Source organism: Engystomops pustulosus, unplaced genomic scaffold (genome assembly GCF_040894005.1).
Source record: "Engystomops pustulosus unplaced genomic scaffold, aEngPut4.maternal MAT_SCAFFOLD_214, whole genome shotgun sequence".
NCBI lineage: Eukaryota > Metazoa > Chordata > Amphibia > Anura > Leptodactylidae > Engystomops > Engystomops pustulosus.
This window is the reverse complement of record NW_027285094.1, coordinates 69,015-79,955: the sequence shown is the minus strand read 5'-3', so window position 1 is coordinate 79,955 and position 10,941 is coordinate 69,015.

Below are 10,941 nucleotides of genomic sequence, written 5' to 3'. Positions count from 1 at the left end.
CTATATACTGGGAGGAGGAGGAGGAGGGGCTGCAATGTTCTGGCTACCTATATAGTTGGAAGAGGAGCTGAGTGTTCTAGCTACCTATAAACTGGGGGGAGTAGGGGCTGCAGTGTGGTGGGTACCTATATACTGGGGGGAAGAGGTGCGGCAGTGTGCTGGCTACCTATATACTGGGGTGAGGAGCTGCAGTGTACTGCGGGGGGAGGGGGAGAGGAGCTGCATTGTTTTAGCTACCTATATACTGTGGTAGGAGCTGCAGTGTTTTAGCTACCTATATACTGGGGTGATGAGCTGTAGTGTTCTCGCCACCTATATACAGGGGGAGGAGGGCTGCAGTGTGCTAGCTACCTAGATACTGGGGGTAGAAGCTGCAGTGTGTTCGCTACCTATATACTGGGGGGAGGAGGAGGGGTTTCAGTGTGCTGGCTACCTATATACTGAGGGGAGGAGATGCAGTGTGCTGGCTACCTAAATACTATGGGAGGAGGGCTGCAGTGCACTGGTTACCTATATACTGGGGGAGGAGGGCTGCAGTGTGCTGGCTACCTATATAGTGGGGGAGGAGAGCTGCAGTGTGCTGGCTACCTAAATACTATGGGAGGAGGGCTGCAGTGCGCTGGTTACCTATATAGTGGGGAGAGGAGCTGCAGTGTTCTAGCTACCTATATACTGGGGTGAGGAGGGGCTGAAGTGTGCTGGCTACCTATATACTCGGTGCGGAGGGGGGCATTGCGCTGGATACCTGCATGGGGTCCCCTTCCTCTTAAATATATATATTAGTTTATACAATCACACACATTTATATACTTATATACACACACATATGTATACATCATACATTCATGCAACACAGTAGCTGCTGATAACATGGAAGTAAATGGCAGGAGATGGGAGATTCCGCGTCCTGCCGTCCCCTGCACCATCATTTCTGTCTGAGCTCCCGACTCCGCCGTGCGCTGTGGTAGATGTGCACGGTTATATACATGTTATGGTGTACAATGTATATAATGGGGCACATCCTCCAATAGTTAATGCGGAAGCTGGGCACAGTATATATATATATCTAATACAGGGAGGATGGTAAGTAATACAGGGGGCACAGTATTAAAAAGGGGGGACTGCATGTATTCATTCATTATGGGGGCCCTGTATACATGTATATAAGAGGGCTCTGTACATATGTAACATCATTTGAGATACTGTATATAGGGTCTGCGTTTCTGTATGCAGCTTGGTTCTAGTACTGTACTTCTGTATTGGACACCATACTGGTGCTGTATTTATGGACTAAGCCTGGGGTTTGTGGTTGTCCTCTAAGTGCTGCCTGTAATGTAACACTGTATGAATGTAACTACTAAACATCTTGGGTAGATACATTTATACAGTAATAACATGAGTCGGCCCCTATAGGGCAACCACAAGGCTGGTGTGGCCCTTCGAGTTTGTCCCCCCTTGTATACATGATACATTGGGGCTCATTTACTAAGGGTCTGTCGGACCCATTTTCGTCAGGTTTCCCGACGATTTCCATTTTGCGCCAAATTGCCCCGGGTTTTTGGTGCACGCGATCGGATTTTGCCGCATCGGCTTGTACGCAACAGAAATGGGGGGGGGGGGGGGCGGTCCGACGGACAACCCGACGGATTTGGACAATCCGCAGAATTTAAAAAAGGATTTCTGTCGCAAGATCAGCACTCATGAAGATCGGCACACCGGGAAGAAGCAGGTGAACTCCGGCGGACCTCGGCACAGCAGCGACACATGCAGGAACTCGGACGCACGATCTTAGTGAATCGCACCGGACCTGAATCCTTGTCGGACAACGCACCACAGGGTCGCCACAGGACCGGGTAAGTAAATGTGCCCCATTTTGTATACACAGTCTCCATGATGCTGATACTTCTGTGTGCTGTGAGTACTGATGATCGGGCTGGGTCAAATTTGGGTTCATTGAGTTTGTCTGAATATCAATTTCCCAACCTAGATATTGAACAGGAGGGACCCAACATTCAGTACCAGGACACGTGTGGGTCACATTCTGCCTCCTGGTACTACGTGCCCCATCCCGAGCTGGTCCCGAGCTCTCTGCTGTCCCTGCTGTGCTCTGCTCCTGAGCTCTCTGCTGTCCCTGCTGTGCTCTGCTCCTGAGCTCTCTGCTGTCCCTGCTGTGCTCTGCTCCTGAGCTCTCTGCTGTCTCTGCCTCTGAGCTCTCTGCTGTCTCTGCTTCTGAGCTCTCTGCTGTCTCTGCTTCTGAGCTCTCTGCTGTCTCTGCTGTGCTCTGCTTCTGAGCTCCCTGCTCCTGAGCTCTCTGCTGTCCCTGCTAGGCTCTGCTCCTGAGCTCTCTGCTGTCCCTGCTATGCTCTGCTCCTGTGCTCTCTTCTGTGCTCTGCTCCTGAGCTCTCTGCTGTCCCTGCTGTGCTCTGCTCCTGAGCTCTCTGCTGTCTCTGCTTCTGAGCTCTCTGCTGTCTCTGCTTCTGAGCTCTCTGCTGTCCCTGCTGTGCTCTGGTCCCGAGCTCTCTGCTGTCCTTGCTGTGCTCTGCTCCTGAGCTCTCTGCTGTCCCTGCTGTGCTCTGCTTCTGAGCTCTCTGCTGTCCTTGCTGTGCTCTGCTTCTGAGCTCTCTGCTGTCCCTGATATGCTCTGCTCCTGTGCTCTCTGCTGTGCTCTGCTTCTGAGCTCTCTGCTGTCCCTGCTGTGCTCTGCTCCCGAGCTCTCTGCTGTCCCTGCTGTGCTCTGCTCCCGAGCTCTCTGCTGTCCCTGCTGTGCTCTGCTCCCGAGCTCTCTGCTGTCCCTGCTGTGCTCTGCTCCCGAGCTCTCTGCTGTCCCTGCTGTGCTCTGCTCCCGAGCTCTCTGCTGTCCCTGCTGTGCTCTGCTCCCGAGCTCTCTGCTGTCCCTGCTGTGCTCTGCTCCCGAGCTCTCTGCTGTCCCTGCTGTGCTCTGCTCCCGAGCTCTCTGCTGTCCCTGCTGTGCTCTGCTCCCGAGCTCTCTGCTGTCCCTGCTGTGCTCTGCTCCCGAGCTCTCTGCTGTCCCTGCTGTGCTCTGCTCCCGAGCTCTCTGCTGTCCCTGCTGTGCTCTGCTCCCGAGCTCTCTGCTGTCCCTGCTGTGCTCTGCTCCCGAGCTCTCTGCTGTCCCTGCTGTGCTCTGCTCCCGAGCTCTCTGCTGTCCCTGCTGTGCTCTGCTCCCGAGCTCTCTGCTGTCCCTGCTGTGCTCTGCTCCCGAGCTCTCTGCTGTCCCTGCTGTGCTCTGCTCCCGAGCTCTCTGCTGTCCCTGCTGTGCTCTGCTCCCGAGCTCTCTGCTGTCCCTGCTGTGCTCTGCTCCCGAGCTCTCTGCTGTCCCTGCTGTGCTCTGCTCCCGAGCTCTCTGCTGTCCCTGCTGTGCTCTGCTTCTGAGCTCTCTGCTGTCCCTGCAGTGCTCTGCTTCTGAGCTCTCTGCTGTCCTTTTCTCCTGAGCTCTCTGCTGTGCTCTGTTTCTGAGCTCTCTGCTGTCCGTGCTGTACTAAGTTCCTGAGCTCTCTGCTGCCCCTGCTGTGATCTGCTCCTGAGCTCTCTGCTGTCCCTGCTATGCTCTGCTCCTAAACTCTCTGCTGTCCCTGCTATGCTCTGCTCCTGAGCTATCTGCTGTGCTCTGCTCCTGAGCTCTCTGCTGTCCCTGCTGTGCTCTGCTCCCGAGCTCTCTGCTGTCTCTGCTGTGCTCTGCTCCTGAGCTCTCTGCTGTCCCTGCTGTGACTAACGCCTGAGCTCTCTGCTGTCCCTGCTGTACTAAGTTCCTGAGCTCTCTGCTGTCCCTGATGTGCTCTGCTCCTGAGCTCTCTGCTGTCCCTGCTGTGACCAACGCCTGAGCTCTCTGCTGTCCCTGCTGTACTAAGTTCCTGAGCTCTCTGGTGTCCCTGATGTGCTCTGCTCCTGAGCTCTCTGCTGTCAATGCTGTGCTCTGCTCCTGAGCTCTCTGCTGTCCCTGCTGTGACCAGTGCCTGCGCTCTCTGCTGTACTAAGTTCCTGAGCTCTCTGCTGTCCCTGATGTGCTCTGCTCCTGAGCTCTCTGCTGTCCCTGCTGTGACCAGTGCCTGCGCTCTCTGCTGTACTAAGTTCCTGAGCTCTCTGCTGTCCCTGCTGTGCTCTGCTCCTGAGCTCTCTGCTGTCCCTGCTGTGACCAACGCCTGAGCTCTCTGCTGTCCCTGCTGTGACCAGCGCCTGAGCTCTCTGCTGTCCCTGCTGTGCTCTGCTCCTGAGCTCTCTGCTGTCCCTGCTGTGACCAACGCCTGAGCTCTCTGCTGTCCCTGCTGTACTAAGTTCCTGAGCTCTCTGCTGTCCCTGCTGTGACCAGCGCCTGAGCTCTCTGCTGTCCCTGCTGTGACCTGCTCCTGAGCTCTCTGCTGTCCTTGCTGTGCTCTGCTCCTGAGCTCTCTGCTGTCCCTGCTGTGCTCTGCTCCTGATCTCTCTGCTGTGGTGTGCTCTGCTCCGGAGCTCTCTGCTGCCCCTGCTGTGACCTGCTCCGGAGCTCTCTGCTGTCCTTGCTGTGCTCTGCTCCTGAGCTCTCTGCTGTCTCTGCTTTTGAGCTCTCTGCTGTCCCTGCTGTGCTCTGCTCCTGATCTCTCTGCTGTCCCTGCTGTGCTTTGCTCCTGAGCTCTCTGCTGTCCCTGCTGTGCTCTGCTCCTGAGCTCTCTGCTGTCCCTGCTGTGCTCTGCTCCTGAGCTCTCTGCTGTCCCTGCTGTGCTCTGCTCCTGAGCTCTCTGCTGTCCCTGCTGTGCTCTGCTCCTGAGCTCTCTGCTGTCCCTGCTGTGCTCTGCTCCTGAGCTCTCTGCTGTCCCTGCTGTGCTCTGCTCCTGAGCTCTCTGCTGTCCCTGCTGTGCTCTGCTCCTGATCTCTCTGCTGTCCCTGCTGTGCTCTGCTCCTGATCTCTCTGCTGTCCCTGCTGCTGATATCTCTGCTGTCCCTGCCGTGCTCTGCTCCTGATCTCTCTGCTGTCCCTGCCGTGCTCTGCTCCTGAGCTCTCTGCTGTCCCTGCTGTGCTCTGCTCCTGAGCTCTCTGCTGTCCCTGCTGTGCTCTGCTCCTGATCTCTCTGCTGTCCCTGCTGTGCTCTGCTCCTGATCTCTCTGCTGTCCCTGCTGTGCTCTGCTCCTGATCTCTCTGCTGTCCCTGCTGTGCTCTGCTCCTGATCTCTCTGCTGTCCCTGCTGCTGATCTCTCTGCTGTCCCTGCCGTGCTCTGCTCCTGATCTCTCTGCTGTCCCTGCCGTGCTCTGCTCCTGAGCTCTCTGCTGTCCCTGCTGTGCTCTGCTCCTGATCTCTCTGCTGTCCCTGCCGTGACCTGCGTCTGAGCTCTCTGCTGTCCCTGCTGTGACCTGCTCCTGAGCTCTCTGCTGTCCCTGCTGTGCTCTGCTCCTGATCTCTCTGCTGTGGTGTGCTCTGCTCCTGAGCTCTCTGCTGTCCCTGCTGTGCTCTGCTCCTGATCTCTCTGCTGTGGTGTGCTCTGCTCCGGTGCTCTCTGCTGCCCCTGCTATGACCTGCTCCCGAGCTCTCTGCTGTCCTTGCTGTGCTCTGCTCCTGAGCTCTCTGCTGTCTCTGCTTTTGAGCTCTCTGCTGTCCCTGCTGTGCTCTGCTCCTGATCTCTCTGCTGTCCCTGCTGTGCTCTGCTCCTGAGCTCTCTGCTGTGCTCTGCTCCTGAGCTCTCTGCTGTCCCTGCTGTGCTCTGCTCCTGAGCTCTCTGCTGTGCTCTGCTCCTGAGCTCTCTGCTGTCCCTGCTGTGCTCTGCTCCTGAGCTCTCTGCTGTGCTCTGCTCCTGAGCTCTCTGCTGTCCCTGCTGTGCTCTGCTCCTGAGCTCTCTGCTGTGCTCTGCTCCTGAGCTCTCTGCTGTCCCTGCTGTGCTCTGCTCCTGAGCTCTCTGCTGTCCCTGCTGTGACCTGCTCCTGAGCTCTCTGCTGTCCCTGCTATGCTCTGCTCCTGAGCTCTCTGCTGTCCCTGCTATGCTCTGCTCCTAAACTCTCTGCTGTCCCTGCTATGCTCTGCTCCTGAGCTATCTGCTGTGCTCTGCTCCTGAGCTCTCTGCTGTCCCTGCTGTGCTCTGCTCCCGAGCTCTCTGCTGTCTCTGCTGTGCTCTGCTCCTGAGCTCTCTGCTGTCCCTGCTGTACTCTGCTCCTGAGCTCTCTGCTGTCCCTGCTGTGACTAACGCCTGAGCTCTCTGCTGTCCCTGCTGTACTAAGTTCCTGAGCTCTCTGCTGTCCCTGATGTGCTCTGCTCCTGAGCTCTCTGCTGTCCCTGCTGTGACCAACGCCTGAGCTCTCTGCTGTCCCTGCTGTACTAAGTTCCTGAGCTCTCTGGTGTCCCTGATGTGCTCTGCTCCTGAGCTCTCTGCTGTCAATGCTGTGCTCTGCTCCTGAGCTCTCTGCTGTCCCTGCTGTGACCAGTGCCTGCGCTCTCTGCTGTACTAAGTTCCTGAGCTCTCTGCTGTCCCTGATGTGCTCTGCTCCTGAGCTCTCTGCTGTCCCTGCTGTGACCAGTGCCTGCGCTCTCTGCTGTACTAAGTTCCTGAGCTCTCTGCTGTCCCTGCTGTGCTCTGCTCCTGAGCTCTCTGCTGTCCCTGCTGTGACCAACGCCTGAGCTCTCTGCTGTCCCTGCTGTGACCAGCGCCTGAGCTCTCTGCTGTCCCTGCTGTGACCAGCGCCTGAGCTCTCTGCTGTCCCTGCTGTGACCAACGCCTGAGCTCTCTGCTGTCCCTGCTGTACTAAGTTCCTGAGCTCTCTGCTGTCCCTGCTGTGACCAGTGCCTGCGCTCTCTGCTGTCCCTGCTGTACTAAGTTCCTGAGCTCGACTATTCCAATCATTCACAGATCTTACAGTACAGAAGCCTTGTGTCGCCTCTAATGACTAAACCTTGTTTTCTCCTGACACAGACACCGAGCCCTCATGTGCATATGTGGGATCTCAGGGTCACACTGTTCTGACGGATTCAGAGTTGAATATAATACTGAAGCTGTAACCCGGCTCCCCGCTCCACCGTCCCCGGCTCCTTGCTCCACCGTCCCCGGCTCCCCGCTCCACCGTCCCCGGCTCCCTGATCTTGCCTCTGATGATGTCATTTCACCCGCCATATTCAGAACCTCACACAGCAGCGGCGGAGTGGACCAGAACGCAGCTCCCCACACTGGTGCCATAGATGGTGTTGGGGTGTTTGGTCCTGCAGGAGGCTGGTCACCCCTTGGTGGGGTCCATCATTGCTGCTGGTCCTCACAGGGTTGTGTATGGCGTCTCCATGACAGATCATGAAGGATCCTGAGCCGCGCTCTGCCCCATCACTGATCCTCAATCGCACAGACAGGATCCCTTAAGGACACGGGAAGAGGAAGATCTGACCCCCTCCGAGGTCCTGGGAGACATTAATGCTTAATATACCCCCCCCCCCCTCCCCATGATATCTCCAGCGCATCTGAGAAGACGATTAACCCCTTCCCTTCCGATGGAACGTGAGATTCAGTGACAGAGAGCGGATAATGTGCAGCCCCCAGAAGGTTCTATATATATCTTACAGACCCCGATCGCGGCTCTTATAGCTAATGCAGACTGGCTGACCGGACCCCCGGGCACACAGCGCGTCCTCCGCCGCCACCGCTGTCATCTGTGCCCACAGAATATCTACAACTACTACATCCATCTATCTATATCATATCCGTCCATCCATCTTTCTCGTATCCATCCATCTCATACCCATCTATCGCCCGTGGGGGTGAAGCTTTGTCCCAGAGGTCACAGAAGTGTCCATAAAGGGGAGGTCAGAGGAGTCTCCAGTGATGATGGTCACCAGATCCAGGGAGACTTTCATGTCTTTATAACGATGAGGCACCTATGCACCCACCGACCTCTCTTGTATGTCTCTATCTATCTCTGTAATGGATACGGATGTGTCCTGCGTGGCCCCTCGCCTCCCCCTCCGTTGGTTCTATAATCGCAGTTTCTCCGCCGCCCCCCGCGTCCTCTTCCTCTGTGATAAATCTTAGATATTACTCTGATTTCTCGCCCACAACAATCTCTCTCCGCCGCACAACTTTAATAACAAGAAAATAATTACCAGAAGTCGCACACGAGAGCCGCGCAGCGCTCCGGACCCCCACAGCCAGGGAGCCCCCCAGAACCTAAAGGGGCCAGATCAGGGGCCACAGCGGGTGACATCATCACCGGCAAATTATGTCAAAGGTTTGCTGTAGTGATCGGCGCCGTCTCCATGGCAACTGCATCCTTCCCTCCGGAGAGACGGAGACATTAAACGCGGAAAATAACAGAATTTACTTTTTCTTTTAAGAAAACAGAAAAGTAAAAAAAAGTCTTAAAGAGAAACACAAAGGAAAGTTCTGCCGAGCACAGAGAAGGGGACCGAGACCAGGGGATAGATCATCCTCATCACAGCCGAGCATGCATGTCCTCTACAGATAGAGGGAATGATAATCCTCATCAAAGCCGAGCATGCATGTGTCCTCTACAGACAGAGGGGATGATAATCCTCATCACAGCTGAGCATGCATGTGTCCTCTACAGACAGAGGGGATGACCATCCTCATCACAGCCGAGCGTGCATGTGTCCTCTACAGACAGAGGGGATGACCATCCTCATCACAGCCGAGCATGCATGTGTCATGTACAGACAGAGGGGATGACTATCCTCATCACAGCCAAGCATGCATGTCCTCTACAGACAGAGGGGATAGATCATCCTCCTCCAGACCCCTCCGTCCCCCTCTCTCCTCTCGCCAGACCCCTCCATCCTCCCCCTAGATTTCTCTTAAGACTTCTTTGCTGCTGGCTGGTTTCCAGTGAGAGCATAAACTCCAACAATCCAATATGGCTGCTCATTCTTCCCAAACCACCTGCCATCGGGATAATAGTGGAGCCTGCAGGACCCAGGCCGGGTGGAGGGTGAAGCCGCTTTGGAGGGTGATGCATCAGTTTCTTTTTTCTATGTTTAGGCACAATTGTGTTGCAAATGCGGTTTTGCAATTTTCCATTGCACCAAATAAACATAGGACAAGACAAAGTCACCTGGACATAGACCCTGCTCCACCAGATTCACTAAACCTGCATCTCCAAGAGTCACAATGCACCCCAATTCATGTATTGCCACTTTCCGTTTAGGCGCAAATTGACTCCAGTATCCGCCCCCCCCCCCCTATGTGCTGCCACTTTTGACGGTTCCTTTGTGAGGATCAGCGCCACTGATCGTAGACAATGATGGGTTAATCCCTTGCAGTGCCCACTCTGGCTCAGGCCATGTTCACACTCCGCTAATCTTGTGCTTTGTGAAGTGATAACCTCAACCCTGGGTCAGAGCTGCAGGAGGATCAAACATTGTGAAGACTCATCAGCCACAACCATAGTAATACAAGCCAAAACCACCGCAAATAGGAGAAATAGTGGTGTAATCCTACCGGGCCTCCGCATCTACAGCACTCACTATTCTGCTGCTGGTGCAGTCACTATGTACATACATGACATTACTTATCCTGTACTGATCCTGAGTTACATCCTGTATTATACCCCAGAGCTGCACTCACTATTCTGCTGCTGGTGCAGTCACTGTGTACATACATGACATTACTTATCCTGTACTGATCCTGAGTTACATCCTGTATTATACCCCAGAGCTGCACTCACTATTCTGCTGCTGGTGCAGTCACTGTACATGACATTACTTATCCTGTACTGATCCTGAGTTACATCCTGTATTATACCCCAGAGCTGCACTCACTATTCTGCTGCTGGTGCAGTCCCTGTGTACATACATGACATTACTTATCCTGTACTGATCCTGAGTTACATCCTGGATTATACCCCAGAGCTGCACTCACTATTCTGCTGCTGGTGCAGTCACTGTGTACATACATGACATTACTTATCCTGTACTGATCCTGAGTTACATCCTGTATTATACCCCAGAGCTGCACTCACTATTCTGCTGCTGGTGCAGTCACTGTGTACATACATGACATTACTTATCCTGTACTGATCCTGAGTTACATCCTGTATTATACCCCAGAGCTGCACTCACTATTCTGCTGCTGGTGCAGTCCCTGTGTACATACATGACATTACTTATCCTGTACTGATCCTGAGTTACATCCTGGATTATACCCCAGAGCTGCACTCACTATTCTGCTGCTGGTGCAGTCACTGTGTACATACATGACATTACTTATCCTGTACTGATCCTGAGTTACATCCTGTATTATACCCCAGAGCTGCACTCACTATTCTGCTGCTGGTGCAGTCCCTGTGTACATACATGACATTACTTATCCTGTACTGATCCTGAGTTACATCCTGTATTATACTCCAGAGCTGCACTCACTATTCTGCTGCTGGTGCAGTCACTGTGTACATACATGACATTACTTATCCTGTACTGATCCTGAGTTACATCCTGTATTATACCCCAGAGCTGCACTCACTATTCTGCTGCTGGTGCAGTCCCTGTGTACATACATGACATTACTTATCCTGTACTGATCCTGAGTTACATCCTGTATTATACCCCAGAGCTGCACTCACTATTCTGCTGCTGGTGCAGTCACTGTGTACATACATGACATTACTTATCCTGTACTGATCCTGAGTTACATCCTGTATTATACCCCAGAGCTGCACTCACTATTCTGCTGCTGGTGCAGTCACTGTGTACATACATGACATTACTTATCCTGTACTGATCCTGAGTTACATCCTGTATTATACCCCAGAGCTGCACTCACTATTCTGCTGCTGGTGCAGTCACTGTGTACATACATGACATTACTTATCCTGTACTGATCCTGAGTTACATCCTGTATTATACCCCAGAGCTGCACTCACTATTCTGCTGCTGGTGCAGTCCCTGTGTACATACATGACATTACTTATCCTGTACTGATCCTGAGTTACATCCTGTATTATACCCCAGAGCTGCACTCACTATTCTGCTG